The sequence below is a fragment of the Danio aesculapii genome, chromosome 6 (genome assembly GCF_903798145.1).
Source record: "Danio aesculapii chromosome 6, fDanAes4.1, whole genome shotgun sequence".
NCBI classification, from domain to species: domain Eukaryota; kingdom Metazoa; phylum Chordata; class Actinopteri; order Cypriniformes; family Danionidae; genus Danio; species Danio aesculapii.
The window spans coordinates 42,909,436-42,932,020 of NC_079440.1; the positions used below are offsets into that span (position 1 = coordinate 42,909,436).

The 22,585-nt window shown below is 38.6% G+C and overlaps 1 non-coding gene across 1 annotated transcript; it reads left to right on the top strand.

The window, feature by feature from the left end:
* The first annotated feature begins 22,349 nt into the window (after positions 1 to 22,349).
* Positions 22,350 to 22,468, top strand: LOC130231278 (5S ribosomal RNA). The gene has a single exon (XR_008838005.1). It is a non-coding gene; the product is annotated as a 5S ribosomal RNA (ribosomal RNA).
* Positions 22,469 to 22,585: the final 117 nt, after the last annotated feature.

Genomic DNA, 22,585 nt, shown 5'->3' on the forward strand with positions numbered 1-22,585 from the left:
TGAAGTATTGAGGCATTTAACTCATCACCTTCAACACTGAGTTCAAAACTCTTTTCAAATGAGTAGAATTAACTTTCAGTAATTTTTGAGTTGACTACACTCATTTCATTTGATAATGTTGACTGTTGGGTTTTACAATGTATTTACTGATTTAGTTTTTTAGTTTCTCCCCTACTTTTCAGATTTTCATTTAATAATTTATTATCATGTTTACAGTTTTGTGAGGAAAATGGTTACTTTACCCCTGAAATATTCAGTTAATATGTAGAAATATTCATAATAATCATAGTTTTCTGGTCACATGACATAAATGATAAATATTTTATCTTTTAGTGTTCAAGAATTATATTTTGAATAGAATTTCACATTCTTATTAAATTAAGTATTTCTTATTAAATATTAAGTATTAGTTATTAAGTATTAAATCAATTATCCCATTGACGCTGTTACTTTCCAAAAATTGTTTTTGCCGAAAGTTTATTATATTGTAATATATATATATATATATATATATATATATATATATATATAAAGAATGAACTGTATTTACTCTCTCTTTGTATTTTAGACCAACAAAGTACAAAGTAATCCAAATTATGTAATAATAGTAAAAAATCTGAACATAATCAAAAACTTGGTCAATATCTCAAATATGGCTTGTTACCCACTACAATTGTCTTCATGTGTTTCTAATCACAATCAATGGTCTACATGTTTTAAGTAGGCTAATGTAGAAAATTTATGCACTCAAGAGCAAACTAAAGTCATTAAAGATATATTAGTATTTTTTTGTGAAAAGAATGAAACGGACATTTTGTTCAAGGATGATCACGTAGTCACACGTTTGATTGTTTGTTTATCAATTGCATCTGTTCATCCTTTATTTGTCACTATTTATCTGAATTTTGCATCACAGGAGCCCACAATATGCAATTCTCATGGAAATTCTGAGGACAATCTTTAAACGTTATCATTTTATCTTCGAAATTCATGCTAATTTAATAATTCACAGCAAATTTTTACATTAATTGTAACTGTGTTCAGTTGATCATTGGCCAAAATTGGTTTTAACTGCTGTAATTCCACTGTAGAGGTGATAAATGGTGTCGTAGCGCCCTCTACAGATCAATATTTGGAGATTATGTTTAGTCATAGCAATGTGCTATAAGTAGTTATTTTTAGAAGTAATATTTAAGAAAAAGAAATGTACGTGCATGTATGCATGGTTAGTAAAAAAAACAAAAGATAATTTTAAGAATAAATAGTCAAACATGCAACCTGCCATTTTACATAAAAAAATATCTTAACATATCTATTGTTTAGTATTTGACCTAATTTATTCACATTATTTCAATGAAATAATGTAATTAATTATCTGGTTCAATTGATAAATTAAAGTATCCATGAGAATGTATCATATCAAAATGTGATGTTGCTTTTACCACAGACTTTTATAATAGATAGTTACCATAAAATGATTTAGCCTATATTTTGAGACACAAAGTTGTGACTACATTGCTCTCTGGTGGCTTAAACTGAACTATATTTTATTTTTCAGAGTTTACATACAGGTAAGAAAAAGATTAATTTATTATAATATGCCTGAAAAATTAGACGTATATACAGAATAGAATATAAACATACAAAACTTAGTCAAACTGTGAATCAAAGATGCAATTTTTATATACTCGAAAGCAATAAAGGGACCAAAATCCTTAACAGAATCATTATTATTATTATCATTATTATATACTTTTTTCTACAGCGTTTCACTGAAATCGCGCACTGCACCTTTGGTGACTAAATATGGCCGCGCGGTGGTGTTGCTGTGGTTACCAAAGTCAGTGGCGTTCCAAAAAAGAATGTGTTCGAAAAACGGTCGATGACGTTGAGAAGCTAGTGTGAGCTGCAGTGAGTGTCTGACCATCGCGCACATTAGCGGTATGTGAAGATCTTTCTAAAAGTCTCATTTTAGGTTATTATATTTGGTTGTTTCGACGTGTTTTTGCTGCAGTACACTAAAGATTTTAGTATTTCTCTCTGCCATATCGTTTCAGATTATTGATATTAGCTTTTCCACGTCTTTTTTCGGTTAGACTGTAGATTGTACTGAATGTTGGTTGGAATTGGAGATGGAGATGGCTAAAGTTACAGTATATTGACTTGTCATTTTTATGACTTTAAATATATTTATTTATTTTCTAATTTATTTATTGTAATCTTCTTTAGTAGCTTATTTATAGTCGTAGAATGCTATTTGTTATGTTCTCAGGTTGATAGACCGACAGATACAATATTTTTGTTTGTTTGTATGCTTTATTTGTATATTACTATCTAATTAAACATTAGCAGATTGTTATTTGATATATCATCTGATAAATTTATCTGTTATAATGTATTTGTATGCTGTCAGCTTTAACACATTCCTATTACTGTTGTATTATTTATTAGTAGTTTATGTTGTGGGCCTGTTCAACATTTGTAGCTTTTGATTGTTTTATTTACAGTTTTACTAATTATTGTAACACATTTATCTATTAACTAGTTTATAGATTGACATCTTGTACAGTATTTTCTTATAGCTGTGAAATATTATTTGTTAGTGTTAAAAAGAACCAGACTGGAGACAATGGTAGATGAAACATACAAAGAATGTTATTAATATAAATTAAAGACTTCACATCTTTCTATTTTATTTTGCAGATTGTAATGGACCACATGGAGAAAAGGAGAATCACACACCTCAGCAACGACTGGAAACTGATGGTCAGGAATTTCTGAAAAACCAAGATGGACGGGTGCATCGATGGACGTCCTTCCAAGATAAAGGGGTAGTGTTTGGTATAGATCAGTGGTTCTCAACTTTTTCACCTCAGAAAAAATTGTCTACCACCTAATGAAAAGCGTTGAAATATAGTAGCGTAGTAGGCCTAATTAATCAGCTACAGCTCTGAACAGTTCAAAAACAAGGCAGATTTATTCTTACAATAATGTCAGCCACTTTAAACATTATAAATAATATGAACATTAACACTGTACTGTGCTTACAATTATACAAAAATGCGTTTTAAAGTTCATTAAAATTGGTACAGTTCATAAAAAGTAAAAAAAATGTGTACTTAAAGTTAAAGTATTAGCATATAGTAGACTATATTCATCAAAACCTGAAAATGTTGCTCAGACCTCATAAATTTGTATGTCATCATATTCATCATATAGAAACCATATGGGGAGACTGGGGATAGTTGTACTTCTATTACATTTTTCTATATAATTTTTGAGAAATTGAGTTATGAGTGTCTGCTATTAAGTGCCATATAAGTTATTTTTGCAGCACAAACAGAAAATGTGAACTCTTTAGTTTCAAACAGGAGGAGTGAAATGTTATCATTCAGCCCACAGTCTGGGTTAGTTGTAACACATCCCTGGTGAGACGTAAATGATGATTTCCACCAGGGTGAGATGCAACATTATAAAATAAGAAATATGACCAAAAATGTATTTGAAAGCTTTTTATTCAACATTTAGCTTTCATTGAGCTTTCAACATTGAGTATAGTTTGTGTGTGTGTCTGTGGTACAAAGTTGAATAAAATGTGCAAATGTGCATCAGCTTCAACTATTGAACACTATTTGTATGTGCAGGCTTCATGAGCCCACAGAGGTCAAACACTGAACTCAAACTACTTTGACTTCTTTCTCTTTCAGGAGCTACAGGAATACTAAAATTACATCAGATAAAAACAGTTTAAATCTGCTTGGGGTTGGTGGAGACATTTCACTGATGTTACTAGCAAGAGTTTTGTTGTTACAGCTGAGCCAGCGTCTTGTAGCCATAAATCTGTTCTCCTTACATCTAAAACATTATCACCAACAATGTGGATTAAATATATCCACACACAGACGCACACACATTACATGAGTTTAACTACAAACTCATGAGTTGGCCGTGCTATCTCTAAAATAATTAATAAAATAATAAAATAATTTTGAGATGTTGCTTCAGTATTTCTACATAATGTTCTTTCTTCATGATGCCATCTATGCTGTGAAGTAGACCAGTCCCTCCTGCAACAAAACAGCCCCACAACATGATGCTGCCGCCCCCATACTTAACAGTTGGGATGGCGTCCTAGGCTTGTAAGTTTTCCCCTTTGTCCTCCAAATGCAACACTGGTCATTATGGCCAAATAGTTCAATCTTAGTTCCATCAGACCACAGGACATGTCTCCAAAAATTATTCTTTTCCCAGTGTAATTTTGCAAATCGTAATCTGGCTTTTTTTGTTGATTCTGGCTTGTTGATTTTCCCATGTTGTCACAAAAGCAAGCAGTGTGTTTGAGGTTTTCCTTAAATACAATTCTACAGTTGTGCCTCTAATTAACTCAAATGTTGTCAATTAGCCAATCAGAAACTTCCAAAACCTTGACACCATCATCTGAGCTTTTTTAGAGGCAAAATAATCTTATTGTATGTAAACTTGACTTTCAAGAAAAGTTATAACAATTTCTCAATAAATATCTCTCTCATTATTCTGCTATTAAGCAAAACAGAAACAAATGTGATAATCCCAACTTACCTAAAAGAGAAAAAGTTTAGTCACATTAACATCTGACTTTTTTAAAAATGGTTATGCGCCTTTTTATACAGTGTATATAAACTTCTGGTTTCAACTGTAAATGAGAGATGAGATCTGCTTACAGCACTTCATTTACAGTGTGTTTGTCAGAAAGTCAGCAAGTGATTATAAATACACTGTTTGATCAATTCATATGTGATTTATCAATATAATCATGCAGCGTTTCCATGATTTGGTGGACTTGAGATCATATCTTAAGTAAACTGTGTAGTTTGCGTAAGCCAGACCACTGTTTTCAGGCCGACTTGGGTAAGGTTCGTGGGTGCTCTGTCTGTGCACACAGAGACTAACTTTAAGTTTTGTGTTTCTCCAAGCTTCAAACATGGAAAATTTGAACATAGAGTCTATGTTCTGCGGCCCACACCATTTGAATCACATCCAGATTCTTTTAAATCTGAGGTTCAAACTAAATCGAAAGCTACACCGCTAGGCTATTTACAAAACAAATGTCTTTAGGCTACTGCATATTTCGAAAACACGTATTATTTTACACAACTACGAACACACATGTTAACAATGATGCAGCTTGGGGAAATTCCTGAGTTTGCAGTGACTGAAATGCCAGCAGGACTGATCTGCAAAAGCACTTCACTGTAGCGCGTATCTGCTCAAGAGCTACACAGTCTTTTAGATTCTTAGCATCTGATGATGTGATGTACTAAACATACTAACCACAACGGTGTCATCATACAGAACAGGGAACTGCCAAGGCTGATCACATCTGTTATCATACACATCAAAGGGTAATAGAGTCCATGATTCCTCCGAGTACCACTAAAAGAAAGCCCACGTATCACACGTTGAGAACCACTGGTATAGATGGTTGCATAGGCCTTGTCTGTGTCAGGTTTTTCCTTTTTCAGCTAATGGAGAGCAGGCAGCAGAAGGAGACTCACAAGAGCATCGGTGGACATTTATCTAAATGCTGGAGAACAGCAAATGGGGTTTTGTTGGGGCTGTCTTTGTTTTTTGCAGGTTGGAGTGAAGCAGAAGAAGGAGACTCACAAGGGGAACGGTGGAGATATACTTGAAGACCTGAAGCTCAGGAAGCAGGTAGAACTGCTTGATCAGAGTGAACAACGGAGTTAGTTTCCTAAGAAATGTAATAAGTTTATTTAAAGACTTAACATCTTTCTATTGTATTTTGCAGATTTTAATGGACCACATGGAGGAAAAGGGAATCACACACCTCAGCAGCGACTGGAAATTGATGGTCAGGAATTTCTTTTAAAAAAATCTGATTGACGGATGCATGGATGGACGTTCTTCCAACATACAGGAGTGGTAGTTGGTATAGATGGTTAATTGGGCCTTGTCTGTGTCAGGTTTTTCTTTTCAGGTAACAGAGAGAGAGCAGGCTGAAGAGGGAGACTCACAAGAGCATCGGTGGAGAACAGCACGTAGGGTTTGGTTTGGGCTGTCTTTGTCTTTTGCAGGTTGGGGTGGAGCAGAAGGACACTCAAAACGGGAACGGTGGAGATATACTTGAAGACCTGGAGCTCAGGAAGTAGGTAGAACTGCTTGATCAGAGTGAACAATGGAGTTACTTGCCAAAGAAATGTAAGAATAATTAAAGACTTGACATCTTTCTCTTTGGCAGATTGGCATGGAGCATGTGGAGGAACTGGGAAACACACAGATGGGTGCATGGATGGATGTCCTTCCAAGAGGAAGGGGGTGGTGGTGGGCATAGATTGTTAGATAGATGTCTTGTCTGTGGCAGTTATTTACATTGTAGGTAATGGAACCACAACAGACAGAAGAGGGAGACTCACAAGCACAATGGTGAATATTTATCTGGAGAACACTGGAGAACATTTCCTTTATTGCTGGAGATCAGCCAGTAGAGCTCTGTTAGTATTGTTTTTGTCTTTTGCAGATTAGACTGGGGCATGTGGAGAAATGGAAATCACACCTTAGCATTGACTGCAAACTGATGGTCTGGTTAGGTGTTTTTTGGATTGATGGATAAAATATTGAATGGTTGGTCAGGTGGTAAATAGATGTCCTTCCAAGAGGAAGGGGGTGGAGGTGGGCATAGATTGTTAGATAGATGTCTTCTTTGTGGCAGATATTTAAACTGTAGTTAATGAACACACAACAGGCACACTCACCAGGGGTGTCGCTATACCCCATTAAGGGGGCATGTGCCCCAGTAAATGTTGTGTCTTTACATTGGATTGATTTCTGTTATTTATTAAGAATATTTGTATAATAATAATAATTATTATTATACTTTTATTTATTTAGAATATAATTATAATTTTTAATTAAAATATTAAGTGTAGCTATTTATATGTGGGTAAATAATTGATGGTTGATGGTGCTGTTGAGGTGGGCCCGTGCCTTTGTAGAGCTTTATGTCTAGCAACACCCCTGTGACTCTCAAGGGGAACATTGGAGATATACTGGAAGACCTGGAGCTCAGCAAACAGGTAGAACTGCTTGAACAGACTAAACAATGGAATTAGTTTCCAAAAAACTGTATTGAGATAAATTAAAGACTTGACATCTTTCTCTTTGCCAGATTGGCATGGAGCATGTGGAGAAACAGGGAAACAGACCTCAGTAATGAAAAGTACATCGTAATAAATTAGGTACTGCTTTACATTTTTAAGTTGAATCAAGTCAACTTTATCAAACATTTTTAAATTATTCAGTTTAATTTTTAGAGATGTCAGAAGAGACTGGATTCAGGGGAGTAATGTACATGATGTTTATTTACAGGATGGCAGGTGAGTATAAGCTGGTGAGTTTATTGATGCAGATAATAGGTCCATGAACATAAACTGGTTATTTGACTGTGCAGGCTTGGAGACAGATACCACAGATGACAAACAGGATGAAGACCAGACGAGAAACCAGGAGACATCACACTAAGAAAGACATGGAAGACTCAGGAGACGCAAGTAAACCTAGTGAAGAGGCTAGTGGTTAGTGTTAGAACAGAACCAGACTGGAGACAATGGTAGATGAAACTTCCAAAGAAATGAATTAAGATTAATTAATGACTTGATATCTTTCTATTGTTTTTTGCAGATTGGAATGGACCACATGGAGAAAAAGGGAACTACACACCTCAGCAATGACTGGATGGTCAGGAATTTATTATTTTTTAAAATTAGATGGACGAGTGAATCGATGAACGTCCTTCCAACATACAGGAGTGGTGGTTAGTATAGGTAGTGATTAGGCCTTGTCTGTGTCAGGTTTTTCTTTTTCAGGTAATGGAGAGAGAGCAGGCAGAAGAGAGAGACTCATAAGAGCATATGTGGACATTTATCTAAAAAGTACTGGAGAACAGCAGGTGGGGCTCTGTCAGTGCTGTCTGTAGGTGCGTCTCAAATCGCATACTTTTACACTATTCTTTGCCATTTTGTAGTATATATATAGTGTGCCTTCACACTGAAAAATCTAAAAAGATTAAGTGTACTTTAAATTCCCGGATGATGCACTTCTTTAACCGTTAAAGAAAAGTGTGCACTGTTGGACACGTCACGCACTCAACAGCCGCAGCTTTGATCACGTAGCGGAAGGTGTGGAGCTATCAGGTGCTTTAGTTTCATTACTTTATTTTTGGATTATGAAAGCAAACTTCTCCTACGAGAGTGATTATGCTGTTTCCTGATGGTGAATGCGGTTATACTCATGCCAGGTATTATTTGATATTTTGGTCATTTGTTTCACTAATTTGGAAACCGTCAAACATCATCTGGGAAACGGTTTGAGTTTAAGGTTATTAAATAACCGTTAGTGTTTTATTTGGGACGGCACTACATTCATACACTATACTGTTGAGTGTGTAAGTGCATAAGTACATAGTGTATAGTGTGCCATTTGGGACGCAGCTTTTGTCTTTTGGTGTTGGAGTGGAGCAGGAGACTCATAAGGGGAACGGTGGAGATATACTTGAAGACCTGGAGCTCAGGAAGCAGGTAAAATGGCTTGAACAGACTGAACAATGGAGTTAGTTTTCAAAGAAATGTAACAAGTTTATTTAAAGACTTGACATCTTTCTACTGTATTTTGCAGATTTTATTGGACCACATGGAGAAAAGGGAATCACACACCTTAGCAACGACTGTAAATTGATTGTCAGGAATTTCTTTTTTAAAAATCAGATTGACGGATGCATGGGTGGACGTTCTTCCAAGATACAGGAGTGGTAGTTGGTATAGATGGTTAATTAGGCCTTGTCTGTGTCAGGTTTTTCTTTTTCAGGTAACAGAGAGAGAGCAGGCAGAAGAATGAGACTCACAAGAGCATTGGTGGAGAACAGCACGTAGAGTTTTGTTTGGGCTGGCTTTGTCTTTTGCAGGTTAGAGTGGAGCAGAAGAAGGAGACTCAAAACGGGAACGGTGGAGATATACTTGAAGACCTGGAGCTCAGGAAGTAGGTAGAACTGCTTGATCAGAGTGAACAATGGAGTTAGTTGCCAAAGAAATGTAAGAATAATTAAAGACTTGACATCTTTCTCTTTGGCAGATTGGCATGGATCATGTGGAGGAACAGGGAAACACACGGATGGGTGCATGGATGGATGTCCTTCTGAGAGGAAGGGGGTGGTGGTGGGCATAGATTGTTAGATGTCTTGTCTGTGGCAGTTATTTAGATTGTAGGTAATGGAACCACAACAGACAGGAGAGGGAGACTCACAAGCACAATGGTGAATATTTATCTGGAGAACACTGGAGAACATTTGCTTTATTGCTGGAGATCAGCCAGTAGAGCTCTGTTAGTCTTGTTTTTGTCTTTTGCAGATTAGACTGGGGCATGAGGAGAAATGGAAATCACACCTCAGCAATGACTGCAAACTGATGGTCTGGTTAGGTGTTTTTTGGATTGATGGATAAAATATTGAATGGTTGGTCAGGTGATAAATAGATGTCCTTCCAAGAGGAAGGGGGTGGAGGTGGGCATAGATTGTTAGATAGATGTCTTCTTTGTGGCAGATATTTAAACTGTAGTTAATGAACACACAACAGGCACACTCACCAGGGGTGTCGCTATACCCCATTAAGGGGGCATGTGCCCCAGTAAATGTTGTGTCTTTACATTGGATTGATTTCTGTTATTTATTAAGAATATTTGTATAATAATAATAATTATTATTATACTTTTATTTATTTAGAATATAATTATAATTTTTAATTAAAATATAAGTGTAATTAAAAAAATAAGTGTAGCTATTTATATGTGGGTAAATAATTTGCGGTGCTGTTGAGTAGGGCCCGTGCCTTTGTAGAGCTTTATGTCTAGCAACACCCCTGTGACTCTCAAGGGGAACATTGGAGATATACTGGAAGACCTGGAGCTCAGGAAACAGGTAGAACTGCTTGAACAGACTGAACAATGGAATTAGTTTCCAAAAAACTGTATTGAGATAAATTAAAGACTTGACATCTTTCTCTTTGGCAGATTGGCATGGAGCATGTGGAGAAAAAGGGAAACAGACCTCAGTAATGAAAAGTACATCGTAATAAATTAGGTACTGCTTTACATTTTTAAGTTGAATCAAGTCAACTTTATCAAACATTTTTAAATTATTCTTTTTAATTTTTAGAGAGTGTCAGAAGAGACGGGATTCAGGGGAGTTATATGAACACTGTTTATTTACAGGATGGCAGGTGAGTATAAGCAGGTGAGTTTATTGATGCAGATAATAAGTCTATGAACATAAACTGGATATTTGACTCTGCAGGCTTGGAGACAGATACCACAGATGACAAACAGGATGAAGACCAGACGAGGAACCAGGAGATATCACACTAGGAGAGACATGGAAGACACAGGAGACGTAAGTAAACTGCTATCTAAGAATCAACACTGACAGTGTATAGTGAGTTTAGTCCTTTCTTTACCAGCGAAGAGGCCAAACACTGAGTGAATGTGAGTGGAGTCTTTATATGAAGTTCCTAATGTAAGTTCGGTAGGAGCCTGATCAGTCAGGTGGTGGGTCAGTCAGTTATTGCTTGTATAGAAGTAGCGGTCTTTGCACTGTTTCAGTTTTAGTGCTGTGATGATGATGGTGATGATTTTTAGGTGTGTGTCTGATTAGACTCAGGTGAGGGTGCTTCAGTGGGTGGAGAACCTGGTCTTAAGCTGCGGTAACACTGGAGTTTGTGTGTGCGAAAAGGGGCGGGATTAAACAAGATGATTAGACATTAAAAAAAGCGAGCGATTGGTCCATGTTTTAAATTTCTGTCCAGATCATGTCAAGTGATGCAATTTCGCAGGTCAGAGTTCAGCAAGCTTGAACTTTGCACCGCAACGACATGCGAAACTTGACGCATGACCTTGCGTTTCCGGTCTGACGCATTCGTGTGTGTTTGAATGGAAGTCTATGGGAGGAAAAGCCCAGTGTGACCGTAGCTTTACTCTGGCAATAAGTGATAGTCGGGCATTTCATTCAGATAGACAGAGATAGATACAATATTTTTCTTTGTTTTTATGCTTCATTTGTATATTACTATCTAATTTAACATTTGCAGATTGTTATTTGTTATATCGTCAGGTAATTGATCTGTTATAATGTATTTATATGTTGGCAGCATTAACACATTAAATATTACTGCATGTCTGTTGTTGGATAGATTGTCTGGCTGTTGTATCATTTATTTGTAGTTTATGTTGTCGGCCTGTTCAACATTTGTAGCTTTTTATTGTTATTTGTTTTATTTACAGTTTTACTAATTATTGTAACATATTTCTCTATTCTAAGTTTATAGATTGTCATCTTGTACAGTATTTACTTATAGCTGTGAAATATTATTTGTTAGTGTTAGAACAGAACCAGACTGGAGACAATGGTAGATGAAACTTCCAAAGGCTGGTATTAAGATAAAATAATGACTTGATATCTTTCTATTGTATTTTGCAGATTGGAATGGACTACATGGAGAAAAAAAGGGAATCACACACCTCAGCAATGACTGGATGGTCAGGAATTCATTTTTTAAAAAACAGATGGACGGGTTAATCGATGGACGTCCTTCTAAGATGGAGTGGTGGTTGGTGTAGATAGTAATTAGGCCTTGTCTGTGTCAGGTTTTTCTTTTTCAGGTAATGGAGAGAGAGCAGGCAGAAGAGGGAGACTCACAAGAGCATCGATGGAGAACAGCATGTAGGGTTTTGTTGGAGCTATCTTTAAGTGCATCGCATATTTATACACTATTCTTTGCCATTTTGTAGTGTAAATAGTGTAAGTAGTGCGTTCACACTGAAAACTCTAAAAGATTAAGTGCACTTTATATTCCCAGATGATGCACTTATTTAAGAGTGGACTGTTGGACACTTCACGCACTCAACAGCCGCAGTTTTGATCACATACCTTAAGGGGTGGAGCTATCAGGCGCTTAAGTTTTATTACTTTATTTTGGATTATGAAAGCAAAATTCTCCTACGAGAGTGATTATGCTGCTTCCTGATGGTGAATGCGGTTATACTCATGCCAGGTATTATTTGATAATATGGTAATTTGTTCCACTGATTTGGAAACCGTCAAACATCATCTGGGAAACGGTTTGAATTTGCGGTTAGTAAATAACTGTCAGTGTTCTATTGTGGACGATACTACATTCATTTACTAGTCTGTTGAGTGTGTAAGTGCATAAGTACATAGTGTATAAGTTCATATTGTATAGTGTGCCATTTAAGACGCAGCTTTTGCAGGTTAGAGTGGAGCAGAAGAAGGAGACTCACAAGGGGAACGGTGGAGATATACTTGGAGACCTGGAGCTCAGGAAGCAGGTAGAATGGCTTGAACCGACTGAACAATGGAGTTAGTTTCCAAAGAAATGTATTGAGATTAATAAAAGACTTGACATCTTTCTATTGTATTTTGCAGATTTTATTCGACCACATGGAGAAAAGGGAATCACACACCTCAGCAATGACTGGAAATTGATGGTCAGGAATTTATTTTTTAAAAATCAGATTGAGGGGTGAATGGATGGACATTCTTCCAAGATACAGGAGTGGTGGTTGGTGTAGATAGTAATTAGGCCTTGTCTGTGTCAGGTTTTTCTTTTTCAGGTAATGGAGAGAGAGCAGGCAGATAAGGGAGACTCAAAAGAGGATCCGTGGAGAACAGCACAGAGGGTTTTGTTGGGTCTTTGTCTATTGCAGGTTGGAGTGGAGCAGAAGAAGGATACTCACAAGGAGAAAGGTGAAGATGTACTTGAAGACCTGGAGCTCAGCAAACAGTTAGAACCGCGTGAACAGACTGTACAAGGGAGTTAGTTTCCAAAGAAATGTATTGAGATTAAAGACTTGACATCTTTCTCATAGGCAGATTGTCATGGAGCATGTAGAGAAAGAGGAAAACACATGTATCTGTGCATGGATGGATGTCGTTCCAAGAGGAAGGCGGTGGTGGTGGGCATAGATTGTTAGATAGATGTCTTGTCTGTGGCAGTTATTTACATTGTAGGTAATGGAACCACAACAGACAGAAGCACAATGGTGAATATTTATCTGGAGAACATTTGGTTTATTGCTGGAGATCAGCCAGTAGAGCTCTGTTAGTATTGTTTTTGTCTTTTGCAGGTTGGACTGGAGCATGTGAAGAAATGGGAATCACACCTTAGCAATGACTGCAAACTGATGGTCTGGTTAGGTGTTTTTTGGATTGATTGATGGATGGAAAGAGTATTGAATGGCTGGATGGCTGGTCGGATGGTAAATAGATGTCCTTCCAAGAGGAAGGGTGTGGAGGTGGGCAGAGATTGTTAGATAGATGTCTTCTTTGTGGCAGATATTTAAATTGTAGTTAATGACCACAACAGGCGGAAAAGGGAAACTCACAGGAGCATCAGAAGTAGGAGACTCATCAGGGGTGTCGCTAGACTCCATTACGGGGGCATGTGCCCAAGTAAATGGCGCAATGTAGTAAATAAAGCAATGTAGTTTAATCAAAAACAACATTTGTATATTAATAATACATTTATTAATTTGTAATATAATTTTAATTAAGAATATTCAGAATCAGAAATCAGAAAGAGCTTTATTGCCAGTTATGTTCACACATACGAGGAATTTGTTTTCGTGACAGAGCTTCTACAGTGCAACAGGATTACAGACACAGGACAAAAAACAGATAATAAATATATTTAAAACAAAATAAAAGTAAGTAGTGAATGCAAATATACAATTTGACAAGTGTATGTACAGCTATATTACTATATACAATGTTATATGTGCAGCTGTTATGTGCAAATTGGCATGTAAAGTGTGTTGTTAAATAAGTGTATACGTGTATAAAAGTGTCTAGCAAGTAGTGATGTTGGTTCCACAATTATTATCATCAAGTGTTCATGAGATGGATTGCCTGAGGGAAGAAACTGTTTCTGTGTCGGGCTGTTCTGGTGCGCAGTGCTCTGTAGTGTCGACCAGAAGGTAAAAGTTCAAAGAGGCAGTGTGCTGGGTGTGAGGGGTCCAGAGTGATTTTGGCAGCCCTTCTGCTCACTCTGGATAAGTACGGTTCTTGGAGAGTAGGAAGGGTTGAACCAGTGATTCGCTTAGCAGTCCGAACTATGTGACATAGTCTTTGGAGGTCGTATTTAGTAGCTGAGCTAAACCAGACAGTTATTGATGTGCAGATGACTGATTCAATGATGGAGGTGTAGAACTGTTTCAGCAGCTCCTTTGGGAGGTTAAACTTCCTCAGCTGACGAAGAAAGTACAGCCTCTGTTGAGCTTTTTTGACAATGGACTCAATGTGAGTGTCCCACTTCAGGTCCTGAGAGATGGTGGTGCTCAGGAACCTGAATGACTCCACTGCTGCCACAATGCTGTCCATGATGCTCAGTGGGGGGAGAGCAGGGGGGTTTCTCCTGAAGTCCACTATCATCTCCACTGTTTTGAGCGTGTTGAGCTCCAGGTTGTTGTGACTACACCAGACAGCCAACTCCTTAACCTCCTGTCTGTAAGCAGACTCGTCACCGTCCTGAATGAGGCCGACAAGTGTGGTGTCATCTGCAAACTTCAAGAGCTTCACAGAGGAGTCTTCTGAAGTGCAGTCATTCGTGTACAGGGAGAAGAGCAGTGGGGAGAGGACACACCCCTGGGGGGCGCCAGTGCTGATTGTGCGGATACTAGATCAGAATTTTCCCAGCTTCACCAGCTGCTGCCTGTCCGTTAGGAAGCTGTTGATCCACTGACAGACAGAGGTGGGCACAGAGAGCTGAGTTAGTTTGGGCAGGAGAAGTTTTGGGATGATAGTGTTAAACGCCGAGCTGAAGTCAACAAACAAGATCCTCACATAGGTCCCTGGTCTGTCTAGGTGTTGCAGAGCATAATGCAGTCCCATATTTACTGCATCATCCACAGACCTGTTTGCTCTGCACGCAAACTGAAGAGAGTCCAGTGAGGGTTCAGTGATGTCCTTCAGGTGAGCCAGCACCAGTTTTTCAAAAGACTTCATTACCACAGATGTTAGCGCCATCGGTCTGTAGTCATTTAGTCCTGTAAGTTTGGGTTTCTTTGGGATGGGGATGATTGTAGAGCGTTTGATGCAGGAGGGCACTTCACACAGCTCCAATGATCTGTTGAAGATCAGGGTGAAGATAGGGGCCAGTTGGTCAGCACAGGATATTAAACAGGCTGGTGTTATAAAATCTGGGCCTGGTGGTTTTTTTCCTCTTCTGTTTCCGGAAGACCTGGCGCACCTCATTTTCACTGAACTGAAGTGCAGGTATGGGGAAGGCGGGGGTGGTGGAGGTGTTAATGGTGGCGTGAAGAGCAGTTCAGAGTGGGTGTGGAGGGTTTTCTCAAACCGGCAGTAAAACTCTTTCAGGTCGTTTGCAAGTCGTTCATTGTTTACAGTGCTGGGGGATGGTGTCTTGTAGTTTGTGATGTTTTTCAAACGGATGCTGAGTCGCTGGAAGAGAACTGAACTTAGTTTCTCAGAATAGTTCCTTTTTGCGACTCTGATCTCCTTTTCCAGTGTGTATTCGGCCTGCTTATACAAGGCCCTTTCCCCATTCCTGTAAGCAACCTCCTTTGCCTGACGTAGCTGTCTGAGTTTTACAGTGAACCATGTTATGTCATTGTTGTATGTGAGTTGAGTCCTGGTAGGAATGCACACGTCTTCACAGAAACTGATATAAGATGTTACAGTCTCTGTGAGTTCATCCAGATCGTTTGCAGCAGCTTCAAAAACACTCCAGTCAGTGAGGTCGAAACAGGCTTGTAGATCCCGCTCTGTTTCGTTAGTCCATCTTTTCACAGATCTTAATACAGGTTTGGCTGTTTTCAGCTTCTGCCTGTAGGTTGGAATGAGATGAATCAAACAATGGTCAGAGTGTCCCAAAGCTGCTCGTTGGGCGGAGCGGTATGCATCCTTTATTGTGGTGTAGCAGTGATCCAATATGTTACTGTCTCTTGTGGGACATGTAACATGCTGTCTATATTTTGGCAGTTCACTGGATAGTTTTGCTTTGTTAAAATCCCCGAGAATGATTAAAACAGAGTCTGGGTGTTGTTGCTCTATCACCGTGATCTGATCAGATAGTTTCTGTATCGCCAGGCTCGCGTGCGCGTGCGGAGGAATGTAAACACTGACGAGGATGAACAAGCAGAACTGGTGCGGGGAGTAAAAAGGCTTACAGTTAATAAACAGTGCTTCGAGCTCTGGACAGCACATCTTCTTTAAAACTGTTACATCTGTACACCACCTTTCATTGATGTAAAAGCACGTCCCGCCACTGCGCGATTTCCGCGTTGATTCTTCTCGCGATCCACTCTAAACAGCTGATAGCCCAGTAGGTGAAGCGCGTTGTCCGGTATGGTGTCGTTCAGCCAGGTTTCCATGAAACACAGAGCAGCTGAATGCAGAAAATCCCTGTTTGTCTGAAAGAGCAGAATGAGCTTGTCTATTTTGTTGGGTAGAGAGCAGAGATTTGCCAGATGGATGCTAGGCAACGCCATCCGAAATCCACGCTGTCTGAGTTTCACAAGCGCGCCTGCATGCTTTCCTCGTCTGCGCGCTTGAAAGCGTTTGAGTAGCACTGCGGCTCCGCCGACTACAATGTCCAACAGAACATCAGATAAATCCAGGTATGAAAAAATATTTGGTGGTGTATGTGCCCGAATGTCCAACAATTCGTCTCTGGTGAAACTAGTTGTAGGAATATGACTCGAGACAGGACAAACTAACAAAAACACAAACACTAATGCAGAGCACGACACGGAGGCGGCCATCGTCATCGGCGCCATCTTGGAATATTGTAGCTATTCAGCATAGCTATTTATAGTTGGTTGAGGTGGGGCTGTGCCCCAGTAGAGCTTTACGTCTAGCAACACCCCTGAGACTCACACGGGGAACAGTGGAGATATACTGGAAGACCTGGAGCTCAGCAAACAGGTAGAACTGCTTGAACAGACTGAACAATGGAGTTAGTTTCCAAAAAATGTACTAAGATTAAAGACTTGATATTTTTCTCTTTGGCAGATTGTCATGGAGCATGTGGAGAAACGGAAACACACGGATAGGTGCATGGATTGATGTCCTTCCAAGAGGAAGGGGGTGGTGTTGCGCTTGAGGTGGGCTCAGACTACAGGATAATGAAATCTGGTTGCAGCACACACATGAGGAGAATCTTCAGCGAATTTATTAACCTACCTCAAATCTTAAACGTGTGCACACTACAAGATATAAAACCTGCAGCACAGCACTACAAGATATTATTAAGAGTATCTTGATTGATGAAGCACATCACTCTCTATATTAATAATTACCTTTTATTATTATACTTATATTAGGCCAACTGCCACTACTGGCAAAACACTCTCATGCACTCAAAATACATTAGGTTCCTGCTTGTGTAGCTGTTAGTGGTGCTTATAAAGTTAAATAATTGGTGACCAATATGAAATATATTCAGACAAATTTCTAATAATAATAAAAGGCTCATAATCTCTCCATTATGCCACGATGCACTGTGCTTTCTAGTTCAAAAGCAAAGTTATTACCTGTTGCACTGCATTTTGTTTTTTGGAAGTAAATGGCAATGTAGTAGGCCTAGCTACCCAACACATCTGGGTCATAAATATTTGCACACAGCTTATTATAAGCTTATTATAAATAAACCTATGTTTATTTATTTAGTAAAACTGTCGCGATTCACCCCAGCTTTTTTCTTTAGTGATGCTTGAAGGCTGTCGTCACAGACACGAATAAAATAACTCACTTTTTTTTATTACTTATTACTATTTTAGTAATTTTTGACTAACTACCACTATGGGAAAACACTAATAGCCTGCACTCAAAATAGGATACTGAAGAGTAGGGAAGAATTCTACTCTTTCCTGTTGATCACCCTTGACCTACTTTCTGCTGAATCTGAATTTCACAATCTGAATTTCTGGATTTGAATTTTAGGATTTTGAATTTGATGTTCTGAATTTCTTCATCTTGAAAATTTGAAACTGTATTTTTACAAACCCAGTATCTGCAGTCTGTGAATTCAGAATATAAAACATCTGAAGTTTGAAAATACGTCTATAAAAAATTGAGCCTTGAAAAATTCAGCTGTCTTACATTTTAGATGTTCAATATTCAAGTTATAATATTCAAATTAAGGCATATTCAATTAAATTCATATTCAAAACTATTTTTAACAGCATATAAAAATTCTGATTTATTAAATTACAGTTGTGAATAATTCATTCGTGTCATAAATATCTGCACACCTGTAGAAAAATAACGTTTAATCTGGCTAATAATAAAGGATAATTCAAGTTTATTTAAAATTTTTATTTTTATTTATTTATTTATTGAAAGCAACACAATTCTCCCCAGCTCATGGCTTTGTTAATACAGAATAAGTTGGAACAGCGGTGATCAGTTCGATTTAAAATCCTGGATATCAAACATGTTTGCTATGATCACGAGGCCAAGATTCTATCTTTAAATGGCTCACATTACCACATAATCTGCGATGATAATCTATGTTTTTCGGGAGGTAAAAATAAATTGGGCTAAAACTCCTGTAGTCTGAGCCTGATTTTAGATAGTTAGCTAGATGTCTGCGGCAGGTGTTTCTTTTTCAGGTAATGGACACACAACAGACAAATAGGAATCACACACCTCAGCAATGACTGGAAACAGATGGTCAGGAATTTCCTTCTAAATCCGATGCATGTGTGTATGGATGGCGGTCCTTCCAAAAGGAAGGGGGTGGTGGTGGGCATAGATTGCTAGATAGATGTCCTGTCTGTGGCTGTTATTTCCATTGTAGGTAATGGACACACAACAGGGAGAAAAGGGAGACTCACAAGAGCTCCGCCAGCAGGTAGGGCTCTGTTGGTGCTGTCTTCTTTTTTTGCAGATTGGAGTGAAGCAGAAGAAGGAGACTCACAAGTTAACACTGGAGAACATTTGGTTTATTGCTGGAGATCAGCCAGTAGAGCTCTGTTAGTCTTGTTTTTGTCTTTGCAGGGGGCATGTGGAGAAATGGGAATCCCACCTCAACAATGACTGCAAACTGATGGTCTGGTTAGGTGTTTCCTGAATGGATGGGTGGATAAATTAATGAGAAATAGATGTCCTTCCAAGAGGAAGGGGGTGGTGGTGGGCATAGATAGTTAGTTAGATGTCTTGTTTGTGGCAGGTGTTTCATTTTCAAGTAATGAACAGACAACAGGCAGAAGAAAGAAACTCACAAGAGCATCGGTGGAGATTTATCTAAAGAACACTGGAGAACAGCTTGTGCATTGCTGGAGTTCTGCGAGCATGTAGAGCTCTGTCAGTCGTGTCTTTGTCTTTTACAGACTGGAGTGCAGCATGTGGAGACAAATGGGAAACAGACACCTTAGCAACGACTGGCCACTGATGGTTAGAGATTACTTTTTTTTCTGATTGAATGGATGAATGAATGAATGACTGAAAAATAGATGTCCTTCCAAGAGGAAGGGGGTGGAGGTGGGCTTAGATTGTTAGATGTCTTCTCTGTGGCAGTTATTTAGATTATACACTGTTAACGCTTGCTGTAGATTATGCCAGTAAATAACCCTAAAATAGCCTGTGTTTTGCTGTAATAAATGGAAACAGTATTTTACTGTAAAACGAGTAGAATTTGTTTGAAATTGTGTAATGCAAACAATAAATTACAGTAATTTACTTAAAGTAGCCATTACAGATAGTAACCGTGATGATAAATGGTCAATTAGTGTTTAATAATTACTGTCCCGTCTACTCTGATGCTTTATGTGGCTATTTATAGAGAAGTGCATTTATCTTACGACCGAAAACAATGGTTTAGGCATTAACACGGACATACACAGGCTGTGTTGCCCCTTTAAGGGAGCCGCAGGTGTTTGATGTGTTTACTTCTGAGTGTGCTCCATTCTCTGCCTAGTTCAGATGTAGAGTCTGATATGTTTTACGCCTTAAATAAGAATCTACAATACATGTGTAAATATGTTCAAATATTTTTGAGGGTTTCTAAAATAATGTCTGTGTATTAAACCAAATTGTTGTTATCTTGAAATGTGTACTTGAAAGCTACATTGCATGTCCTCACAACTTCTTGCATTACTTTCATTTAAGTACAGTTTATGTATTAATTGGACAACTCATATTTATTGGTTTTGTACAGGTGCATTGTACAGATGCAAACAGTGTAATGTGCCTTTCTGGCAACTAAGCAGTTTTTATACACAAAATCATTCAATTTCAATCTCCTCAGTTAGGTAACTGCACAGAAATCCTCACAAGGAATCACAAAAGATGATGCATACTGTAAAGCCATCCACATGCAAACCTCCACTGTCAGGTCTGAGGTTGTGAATTTGTTGTTTTTCAGAGCTATTTTCACCTGTGAAGTTATATTAGGGACAATAGAAAAGTTTGTTGTCTTGAGCTTTTTTAAGTAAATAAAAAAGATATTTGGGTTCTTGGTGTTGCAGACTTTATTTTTGTTTTTGCAATTATATATATAAATGAGCAATATCACATGAGTAGCAGTGCGATATGGCTTTTTATTGGCAATAGTGGGAGGCGTATGTTGGCACGAGGCAGAGTGCCTTAGTGTCCCACTAGTGACAATATACAGCCATATCGCACTGCTACTCGTGTGATATTGCGTTTATACAACAGTTCGATGGCATAATCATGTATATAAAACAGAAAATCAAACACAGAGAGTCTAAAAACCCTTTTGTATGAGGAACTACTTTCTTCCGCCATTCATTCACATCTGCAGCTGACGTCAAAACAGCAGAAACTAATATTTGAACGATTCTCGTGTAATATCTAGATCTAGTGTAATATCTAAAGTGATGAAAAAACAGGTTTTGCTCACAGTTAAGATTATAAGTCTGAACGACATGAAATGCCATCAGTCTACTACAGAGATTTCGCAGTATTTCTCAGTTGCAATCGGGAGATCACAATAATTAACCCTGAAAAAGTCAAAGCAGCACAGTCACTAGTAGATTACTGTTGTGTTTGTGATAAGGAAAAACATGTGGCCATTTCTTCTTTCTTTCTCTTTACTGAACTAGTCTGCAGTAACGAAAACAGGAGATGCGTTAGAATCAAACAGATAGCCAACCAAAAGGTAATTCAGGGTTATAAAAAGTGGCCACCACAAATGACATATATTCCTGATATTTGAGTCCGTCTCACACTCAATACTCTACAATTATTATGGTATAAATATAGCACTGCAACAAAAGAGAGATTGACTTAAGGCCATCACACACCGGATGCACCGCAACATGGCGCGCACATGACAGTTGAAAGTATCACACACCAGACGCGCACATTCGCATGTTATTTCAAATGAAACTATTCAGATGGCGCTCTGTGGCGCGGCAGAAAGATGAACACTGTCCTGAGCCGGTGTGTGTGACCTGATAGAAACCTATGTTTAGAATTCTGAAATGTATGTGGTGCGCTGCCTAGCGGCGCTTCTGGTGTTTGACTCTCTTTAGAATGTCACTTACCAATTTTTTTATGTTTTGATCAGCTGTAATTTGAAAATTCGCCGATCTTATCTCCTCTAAGGGCTTATTATGCAGTCTCTTGTCATCTTGTGGATTGACGTCAACCGTCTTCCCTCTGCTCAGTATGACAGGCTGATGGATATTGATGCGCTGTCTCTCAGTAATTATAAGTATTTAGGCACTATCCTAATAAATAAACTGCATAAGGGGGTAGGTCGCGGATATAACTGAGGACGCGGGTGGGGAGGGAGGTGTCGCGGACGCTGCCCTCTAATCTGCCACCTCTATGGACGCGCCGGCCCTGCATTCATGTTTAGTCACATCTCCGGAGTTTCTCTGTCCAGCGTTCATTGGAGTTTTAGTCCACATGTTTGGATAAAAATTGGCATGTTGTGCTCTTTGCCAAAAAATGAATGAATAAATAAATAAATGTTAAAAATAAGAAAAAAAAATTTATAAAAAGAAAGAAATAACGCAGCTGTGAGGGCAAAACGGGGGCCAACCCGGAACTAATAAGGTGTATCTAATCAAGTGGCCGGTGAGCATCTATATATAGTAGTCTAGGGCTTCACAAGTCTGCTTTGAAGTTTCCCAAGCATCGGCTGCTTTTACTGCCATTAAAATGTTGTCATCGTAAGTTTGAATCTTGGCCTACACACTTAAGACAAGGGGGCTGTTCCTCTCGGTGTTGTGTCAATGCGAGTCATGCTGCGCTCGGTTCCTGCTGATTTTTAAATAGCCTGATTTTGACTGCGACATTCGCTTACGGCCATACCACCCTGAGCACGCCCGATCTCGTCCGATCTCGGAAGCTAAGCAGGGTCGGGCCTGGTTAGTACTTGGATGGGAGACCGCCTGGGAATACCAGGTGCTGTAAGCTTTTGGTTCGCCTTCATTTGTCAGCTAATACCCTTCTCCATGTGCCAGCTTTGCTGCTAGCATCTAAAGCAGGGGTGTCCAAACTCGGTCCTGGAGGGCCGGTGTCCTGCAGATTTTA